The sequence below is a fragment of the Papaver somniferum genome, chromosome 9, assembly GCF_003573695.1.
Source record: "Papaver somniferum cultivar HN1 chromosome 9, ASM357369v1, whole genome shotgun sequence".
Classification (NCBI taxonomy): Eukaryota; Viridiplantae; Streptophyta; class Magnoliopsida; order Ranunculales; family Papaveraceae; genus Papaver; species Papaver somniferum.
In genome coordinates, this window is record NC_039366.1 from 37957452 (window position 1) to 37966778 (window position 9327).

Genomic DNA, 9327 nt, shown 5'->3' on the forward strand with positions numbered 1-9327 from the left:
GGGAGCACACTACCCCTGATTTCCTTAATGTAATTGTTGTGAATGACTCAGTGGGGACTCGTTATCCAAGAGAAATTCCAGTTTATTAATAAAAAAACTTCTTCTTTTCAGAAAAGAAAAAAAATGTAGTAAATTAGTAATATCGAAGTGAAAAATGAAAAGGCGGTTTGATTAAAAAAATTGTAAGAACCGACCTCCAAAAACGTTACCAAGGTGTTCAACTCCCTCTATACTCGCACTACTTTACGTCCATTTTACTCTTTTGCCACTGATTTCGCAAACTAATCTTCTTTATTTCCCATGAGTAAAAGGCTATTTATGTCTTTTTAGAAAACGCTTCTCTCTGATGCCTTCACGTAAATAGTGTATTTAAACTAGAGAGAGTCCCATCAGTCATCTTCATCACTCCCTTTTCTTTCTTTTTTTACTCCCTTGGAATCTCTCAGACCCCAAAATTCATTTTCTCTCAAAAAAAAAAATCTTCTCTCCTCTGGTTTTTCTCTTTATCTAAACAATAATAATGTCTAATCGAGGTGGTAGAGGAGGAGGTAGTAATAATATGAGAGGCGGTGGTCGTGGTGGTGGCAGTGGAGGTCGTATTGGTGGTCGTGGAATTGGTGAAGCTGGAGGTCGTGGTGGTGGTGTAACTGGAGGTCGTGGACGTGGTGGTGAAACTGGAGGTCGTGGTCGTGGTGGTGGAAATGTTGGCGGTCGTGTTGGTGAAACTGGAGGTCGTGGTGGTGGTGTAACTGGAGGTCGTGGTGGAGGTGAAATTGGTGATCGTGTTGGTGAAACTGGAGATCGTGGTGGTGGTGTAACTGGAGGCCGTGGTGGTGGTGGTATTGGTGTTTGGGGAAGAGGAAGAGGAAGAGGAACACCAACAGCAGCACCCATATCTTTGACTCCTCCTCCTCCTTCAATTTCTGAAGTTGGTTCATCTTCTGGATCACCAAACGTAGATTTACTTGCTCAAGAAGTTCAGAAAACTCATACTGTACAAGAAGAACCAGTAGTTTCTCTTGTTAAAAAAGATGCCAGCAATCCTGCTCGTCCAGGATTCGGGATTGAAGGTGTGAAATGTGTTGTTAGAGCCAATCATTTCCTTGTCCAACTTGCTGATAAGGATCTTCACCACTACGATGTATGTATTCATATCTTCATTTTCGATCTCCATTTTTGATCTAGTATATTAGTCCTGTTCTTTTTCTTTTTTTTTTTTAAATTCTAATTTTTCATTTCTTAGAAAATTTTGGGTACCTATTTCATTTTCTTACAAAATTTGTAGTAGTTCTTTTCATCTTCTTTCTTTTAATTTGTCTTTTAAATATCCATACCACTTTCTTAGATTTCATTTTGATTTTTCTTTGGTGCTTTGTGAAATATCTGAGTTTGATTACTCTTTTTGCAATAGATATCTATCACCCCTGAGATTACATCAACAGGTTTAAATCGAGCTGTTATAAGCCAGCTTGTCGACCTATACCGCAAGTCACATTTGGGCGATTTGCAGCCTGTTTATGATGGTAGGAAAAGTCTGTACACTGCTGGTCCTTTGCCGTTTCAAGTGATGGAGTTTGTTGTCGATTTGGTTGACAAGGAGAAAGCAAAGACAGACAAGGACGGAAAAGGAACTGCTCCTAGATTTGGCTTCTATCTCTGATTTCCTTTTTGTTTTCCAATTTCAAATATTGTGGATCCTGCGTCTATCATGTTTGTATGAGAATTTATTCAACACCGATATGTAATTGCAGAAGAGAAAGAAAGTTCAAAGTTGTAATCAAATTTGCATCCCGACCTGACTTGCACCACTTGCATCAGTTTCTAGTTGGTAAACAAAGGGATTCAGCACACGAAGTAATCCATGCGCGCTCTTGATGCGGTGACGCGAGAAACACCAACTAAACAGTAGGTTCAACATCTTAGTGTTTAATGTCCATACATGAATCATTTGTTGTTCACAGACTAATAGATTAAATGCTCCCTATCCAGTTATGTTGTGGTTGGAAGGTCATTCTTTGCACCTAATTTCGGGAAAGGGGACATTGGTGATGGTTTAGAGGTCTGGAGAGGATATTACCAAAGCATCCGACCAACTCAGATGGGACTATCTCTTAATATAGGTTTTACTTATCTCTTTGTATACTGTGATTTATTTCAGGAATTCAACGCCACATCGTTTGTATCTTGGGAGTTCTTATCTTGATTATGATTTTCTTGCCGCCTTCAGATGTCTCTGCCACCTCTTTCTACCAATCGGTTAATGTTATTGACTATGTGAAGAAACTTTTGAACCTAAGAGATACTCAAAGGCCCCTTTCTGATATGGATCGTAATAAGGTTTGTGTTACTTCTCATCTGTTTTTTCGAATAATTTCCTTCACTTGTACTTTTGCTCAATTGTTGGAATCTCGTTTTAAGCCCGTACTTGCCCCGTATTATGTATTGTCTTAATCCTTATCTTTTACCTTATCAGATTAAAAGAGCCTTGAAAGGTGTTCGAGTTGAGGTGACTCATAGGAAAGGCAACCGTCAAAAAATTGCTGGCATAACTTCTCAGCCTACGGATCAGCTAATGTGAGTATGATTTATTTGATATTAAAAATACACTAGGATTGAAAGATTTATTATTTACCTGTCAATAGATCTTTTTCGTTGTGGCCATTGGTGCATCGGGTGGGACGAAAATGAGATGTTGTAAAGATGAGAGTGAAATCATAGCTCATTATCACCTGATGCGTCTTTGTACTTGATAAACCTTCTCTTCTCTCTCTATGGATCAGGTTTCCTGTTGGGGATGGCACAAATGAATCCGTAGTTGGGTACTTTCAACAGAAGTACGGCATCCGTTTGCAGTTTCCTCATTGGCCATGCCTTCAAGCTGGCAGTGATGCAAGGCCTGCATACTTGCCTATGGAGGTAATTCCCTTCTGATTATGCCGTCCTATCACAATTTCTGTTCTGTCATTTCAGTTAACTTATCTAATTTGATTTATTTATTTTATTTTTTGACGACAGGTATGTGCAATTTCTGAAGGACAAAAATACTCGAAGAAGTTGAACGAGAAGCAAGTAACTGCCATGTTAAGAGCTGCTTGCCAGCGACCAAGAGAGAGAGAAGATAACATTGCAGCGGTAAAAATTACTTATTGTACTTGTCTTTATGTATTTGTAAACATTTCTTATGCTTGGAAAACCTGTGTGGTGCCAGATCGCAAGAGGGAACCATCACAAGGAAGATACATATGCCAAGGAGTTTGGAATAAATGTTTCAGACATGATGACATCAATCCACGGTGCTCGAGTTTTGCCACCACCTGTGGTAAATATCTCTGTGCCGATGCTTAATGTTAATTATTTGCTTCATAGCTATTTTTTTTGTAACAAAACTTCATAGCTATTCAACTGCTAACATCTGATTGTTGTTGTTTCAGCTGAAGTACCATGAAGAAGGTCGGGAAGCAAGAATTCAACCTCGTGTTGGGCAGTGGAATATGATAAATGCGGTAAGCTTAACCCTAACGTCTATTCTATTAATTGTAATTGTTCGGTTGTATATCTCGACTTGCTAGTTCCTTTGATGCATTTATGAGAGTCTGTGTTATGTGAACCTGTGAGGCAATTCCTTTCCCTTCAAAACCTAAGGCACTGCCGCATGTTAATGTTGTTTGAAGTAGTCATTTTAATTCCAACAACCAGGTGCAATAATTTGTTAACTGGTTTGATGCAATAGACTATACCGTTCTTCATTATTAAGTCTAAGTTGTTTTGATGCATTCTTATATTTATTGTTAATTATTCTTTACTTCCAGAAAAATATGTTTTTTTATCTAGTTGACTGTACCATGATGAGTGTCGAAATAACCATTTTAATAAATGATGGCAGCCGATGGTAAATGGTGGTAGGATTGATCATTGGGCATGCCTGAACTTATCTCAAAAAACAAGTCCTGGTGCTGCAGAGAATTTCTTTCAACAACTGGTTGGGATGTGTAAAACAAAAGGAGTGGTAAGCTTGTTTCTCCTCCAAACTTCCTTGTCTCCACTATTTCGAAACATCTTCATTAATGAGTCGTGTCTCTTGTTAGGAAATTAATCGAATGCCGCTTCTTCCAATGTGGTCTGGACGGCTTGGCCAAATAGAGCGCACACTTGTAGATCTTCACAAGGAAGCAACTTCGAAACTTGAAAGGATGGCTGGCCGAGGAAATCAGCTGCAGCTCTTAATTATAATATTACCTGATCAGACTGGATCCTATGGTTGGTTGCAGAATAAATTTAAATTAGATGTATGCTTTGTTTGAGTTCTGAGGTTCTCATACATTCTTCTGATATGTTTTGTTTCAGGGACCATTAAACGGGTATGGGAAACAGAACTTGGAATAGTTTCTCAATGCTGCCAACCAAGACATGCTTTCAAGGTTAATCCACAATATCTGGAAAACGTCTCTATGAATATTAACGTGAAGGTTCGCCTTTCCTAATATATGTGTTTGCCTAATATATGCGACTTGTAGTTTTGAACTGTGTTATTTAGTTTACTAATCAGCTTGGTGCTATAACTGTATGCTAGGCTGGTGGAAGGAACAATGTTCTAATGAAAACACCTCCTTATGTTAGTGAGCGTCCAACAATCATCTTTGGTGCTGAAATAACCCACCCTCAACCCGGACAAGATTCCATTCCATTGCCGCGGTTTGTTATATGACTTATCTGGTTCTTTCTACATTAGTATATCAATTTATGTTGGAGATGTGAGACATCAACTTGTTATATCTCAGGTGGTTGCCTCTATGGATTGGCCTGAAGTTTCAAAATATGGTTGTTTGGTCTCCGCACAACCACATCGTCAAGAACTGATCAGTGATCTATACACGGTTCGGAAGGTTGGCAATGTGATTGAACATGGAGGAATGATTCGGTAATAAAATTTTGTGCTGCCAAGTATTGTAGACAATTTAACTGGTAGTTTTTTCAATCTTTGAAAACCAAAAAATACTAAAGTTTTCCCTCTTTGCATTTCAGTGAACATTTGATTGCATTTAGGAGATTTACTCGGCAGAGGCCTGACAGAATTATATTTTACAGGTGAGTTGTACCACAAAGGATTTGATTTTACATTAATTTCCTTCTAGATTACAAGATTTATCTGATTTTATTACAGAGATGGTGTGAGCGAGGGGCAGTTTGCGCAAGTCTTACTTCATGAAGTAGATGCTATTCATAAGGCTTGTCAATCACTCGAGAAATGATATCTACCTCGTCTCACTTTTATTATTGTACAAAAGAGGCACCACACTCGTCTCTTCCCTGCGAAGCACGGTGACCGTAGTACGACTGAGAAGAGTGGCAACATTCTCCCTGGTATGTTAATATTTAGATCTGGCATTCTTTTGAACAACAGTCTATTCGATGTTTTCAGTTAACATTGTAATGTAAACTGTTCCAATATTTTTCAGGCACTGTTGTCGATTCTATGATATGCCACCCCACAGAGTTTGACTTTTACCTATGTAGCCATGCAGGAATCCAGGTAATTTAAACAATGGTGTTGCTGAGGTTCATTGTTAATTTACACAATAATGTTGCTGACACTCATTATCGTACTATTTGATAAGATAAGATGATGAGTTTCCGCCTTCAACAAAATTTCATATATTTAATTTTTTTTGTTTGTAGGGCACAAGTAGGCCAACACATTACCATGTGATGTACGACCAAAACAACTTCACTGCTGATGGATTACAAAGGCTCACTAACAATCTGTGTTATACGTAAGCTACATTCATTGAATTTTGATGCTTGATTTTATTTGAAGGATAGTGTATGTTGGTACTTATACCTGTATCATTCATCTTTTGTTTCAGATGCGAGGTGCACCAGATCCGTGTCTGTAGGTTAGTTTTTTTTTTATCTTATTTGTTCAGTTCAGTTGCTATTTCTCATTTAATAAATGTTGGCACTTTGTTTAATATAGCTTGATGATCACATTTCAGATGATTTATACAATATTGCGTTTTTTTTTCAGTTTTTTTTTCAGTTCCTCCTGCATATTATGCACACTTGGGGGCGTTCCGTGCAAGGTATGACATCGAGGGTGTTGATGGTAGTGATTCTGCCAGCAGTCATGGTGGTGGAGGTGCAAATATAAGGGCAGCAACCACAAGCTTACGATCTTTACCAAAGATTAAAGACTGTGAAAGATGTCATGTTTTACGTCTGATGCCTTCACTCATCCTACCGGCAGTGCTACTGCTACATGATTGACTTCAGATTTTTATGAGTTTAAAACATAGATCGTTCTACCATGAAACTTTTATAGGTTATGATGGTGTTTAAATAATGAAGTCATGTCGAGTTATATTTTTGGTTTTCTGGTGTTGTCAGAACTGTTGAGAGTTAATGTAATGGTCCAGTAATGTCATGACCCAGACACTTATTGTCATGACATTGGATCGCATCTAAAACATTGAGGAGCCATTCTCTCTCCTCATGCTACAGTAGTGTCATGCCCTTGAGCTTTATTGTCATGACACTAGATCGAGTCTGTTTTAATAGAAGTTGTATGGACAAGAATGTTTTAGTAGAAGTTGTATGGACAAGAATAGTACACATGTAACTCTTCCCTTGGGTCTTATAACCAAGTGAAGAAAGAGAATGTAACAAGATATTATTATCATCTTCTAAGTTAATGAAAAAAAGAGAGTGAGAAGAACTTACAAAGTTCCCACTTCTCCATTAACAAAATCATCATAAACATCTCTTTTAATCACACAAAACAAACAACAGTTGGTATCACAGCCAAGATCAATCGAATCTGATCTTGGTAGTAGGAAAAAATTCAATCAATACCCAATCAATCAAAAATCAGCAACCAAAGAAAATTTCAAAAACTAGATCTAGAAAAGAGAAAACCCAAATTTGTTCAATCAATCCACAACCCAATCAATGGCAAGTTCTAGCAACTCAAACCTTTATATTCAACAACCTCCAATCCTAATTTTTCATGGAGAAAATTATGATTTTTGGTCCATCAAGATGAAGACCTTATTCATGTCTCAAGATGTTTGGGAGATTGTTCAAAACGGGTATGATGAAATTGAAGATACATCAACTCTAGAACAAGTGAAAAAGGATACACTCAAGGAGAATAGGAAGAAGAATGCTAAAGCATCCATGTACATTCAACAAGGAGTTGGAGACACTATTATACCAAGAGTAATTCACTTTCCTAAAGCTAAAGAAACTTGGGATATTCTTCAAAAGGAGTATGGTGGAAACAAGAAGGTAAGAGAGTTGAAACTTCAATCATATAGAAGAGATTTTGAAAATCTACATAGGAAAAATCTACATAGGAAAAATCTACCTAGGAAAGAGTGTCGAGACATGACGAGAAGTCGATTGAGAGTGCATTTCAATCAAAGATGAATTTGGACTCAAAGAATTCAATAATGAAGAAGAATGAGTTCAAGGGTAGTGCTTCATCTAACTACAAAGGAAAGGGAAAATGGAAGAAAGGAGGAGCAAGCTCCAACAACTACACAAAGAGTGATTCCTCTCAAGTACCAAGATGCAATTTTTGCAAGAATAATGGTCATTTGGAGAAGAATTGTCGGAACAAAGGAAAACCCCAATGTCATCATTGTAAGAAGTATGGACATTTGGAGAAATATTGTAGATACAAAGAATATGAAGAACATGCCGGTAGAGCCGAAGAGAAAGAAGAAAAACAAAATTTGTTTTATGCTTGTCAAAGTGCCGTAGAAACTTCCAAGAGTGAAGTGTGGTTTTTGGATAGTGGTTGTACTCACTACAAAAAACTTGAGCATTGGCAACCAAGCTAGTTTGGTTGCCGAATATGAGTTTTTAGTTGCCAAACACATTGGCAACTAATGGTAGTTACGGAGCCTAAGTTGCCGTATGGGGTGTTTCCAAATGTAAAGGCAATTACTAAAAATACATAGTTGCCATAATTTCATTTGGAAACTTATGTTACAGGAGCCAAATACGTTACTTAGTTAAATGCAATTAATTAAAACCACAAAATTTTGCAGTTGTTCTAGAGTTGCCAAACATATTAACAACATATAACTTTCCACATAATATGGCAACTAAATTAAAATCTTGTTGTGGATTTATTTAGCAATTAATTTGGTGGTAGCCAAATACTATGATTTCATAATTTCAATAGGTATAGACAATTAAGTTGAAGTTGATTGATAGTTATCGAATCATTAAACAATTAAATTTACTAGTTGGCATATGGTTCCCAAATCATTCCGCAACTGTGATATTGTAATTATTTTGGTTGTATGCATGGATGATATTGTAATTAATATTACAATTAATTATTATATTTATATGGTAATTAATATCTTCATTTATCTTGTAATTAATATCGTAATTAAACTCAAATAATTATCATAATTAATATGGTAATGAAAATATCGTAATTAACCTCATAATTAGTTAATTACTATTTTTGATCATATCCTAATTAATAATTTTTTTGTATAATGTATGCATTGACAAAACAAATTAATAAAATATGCATTTCATTTCCAGAACCAAGAGTAAAAAGTCATAACACCTTGGATGCTTCAAAAAGCCATACTACACGTTATCATCCTCCCTACCCTAATATCCTAATACCAGAAAAAAACAAGAAAGAAAAAAAACACAAAACAAAATAAAATAGAAATTCATTCATCACTGGCTGGCCCACTCCGAATTGGAATCCTCCACGTCAGTCTTTCAAATAAAGAAAATCATTCATCATCCATGGCACCTTCCACATTTCGATCCTCCATATCAGGATAGTCACGGATGTAGTTTTCATCCTCTAGATCATCATAGTCATCCTCATCATTTTGACCTTCCACATCAAGATCCTCATCTCGCCCACTGACCTCTGCATCATCCTCCATTTCATCATCTGGTACAACCATGGAAGGATAATGTTTAGAAAAAAAACTATTAATTAGATTAGTTAGCCGACGTGTTTCTCTTCTCTGTAGGATGTTTTCTGTCTGTAGAGACTCAATTCTTCCATTCAACAATTGTATTTCTTTTTCCCTTAAATCAGCCAAACTCTTGTGAGTTTGAGAAGCTTTGCGACCACGTTTGTTAAGACTCCCACGTTGTTCATTATAGACAGTTTCATATATGTCAGATGGAGTTTTACTAGATTCTCCTCGCAGTGTTGCTTCTTTCATGTCCTCCATTGTTTTCTACATAAATTACAGATAGCTATACATGATCATATACTGTTGCAGAGATATATTTAGACACAAAATTCTAAGTATATTTGTAGTATGTCTTACTTTCATC

General features: G+C 36.7%; 1 pseudogene; it reads left to right on the forward strand.

Moving 5' to 3' along the window:
• The first annotated feature begins 520 nt into the window (after nt 1-520).
• LOC113311817 lies at nt 521-6220 on the forward strand (annotated as a pseudogene).
• Nucleotides 6221-9327: the final 3107 nt, after the last annotated feature.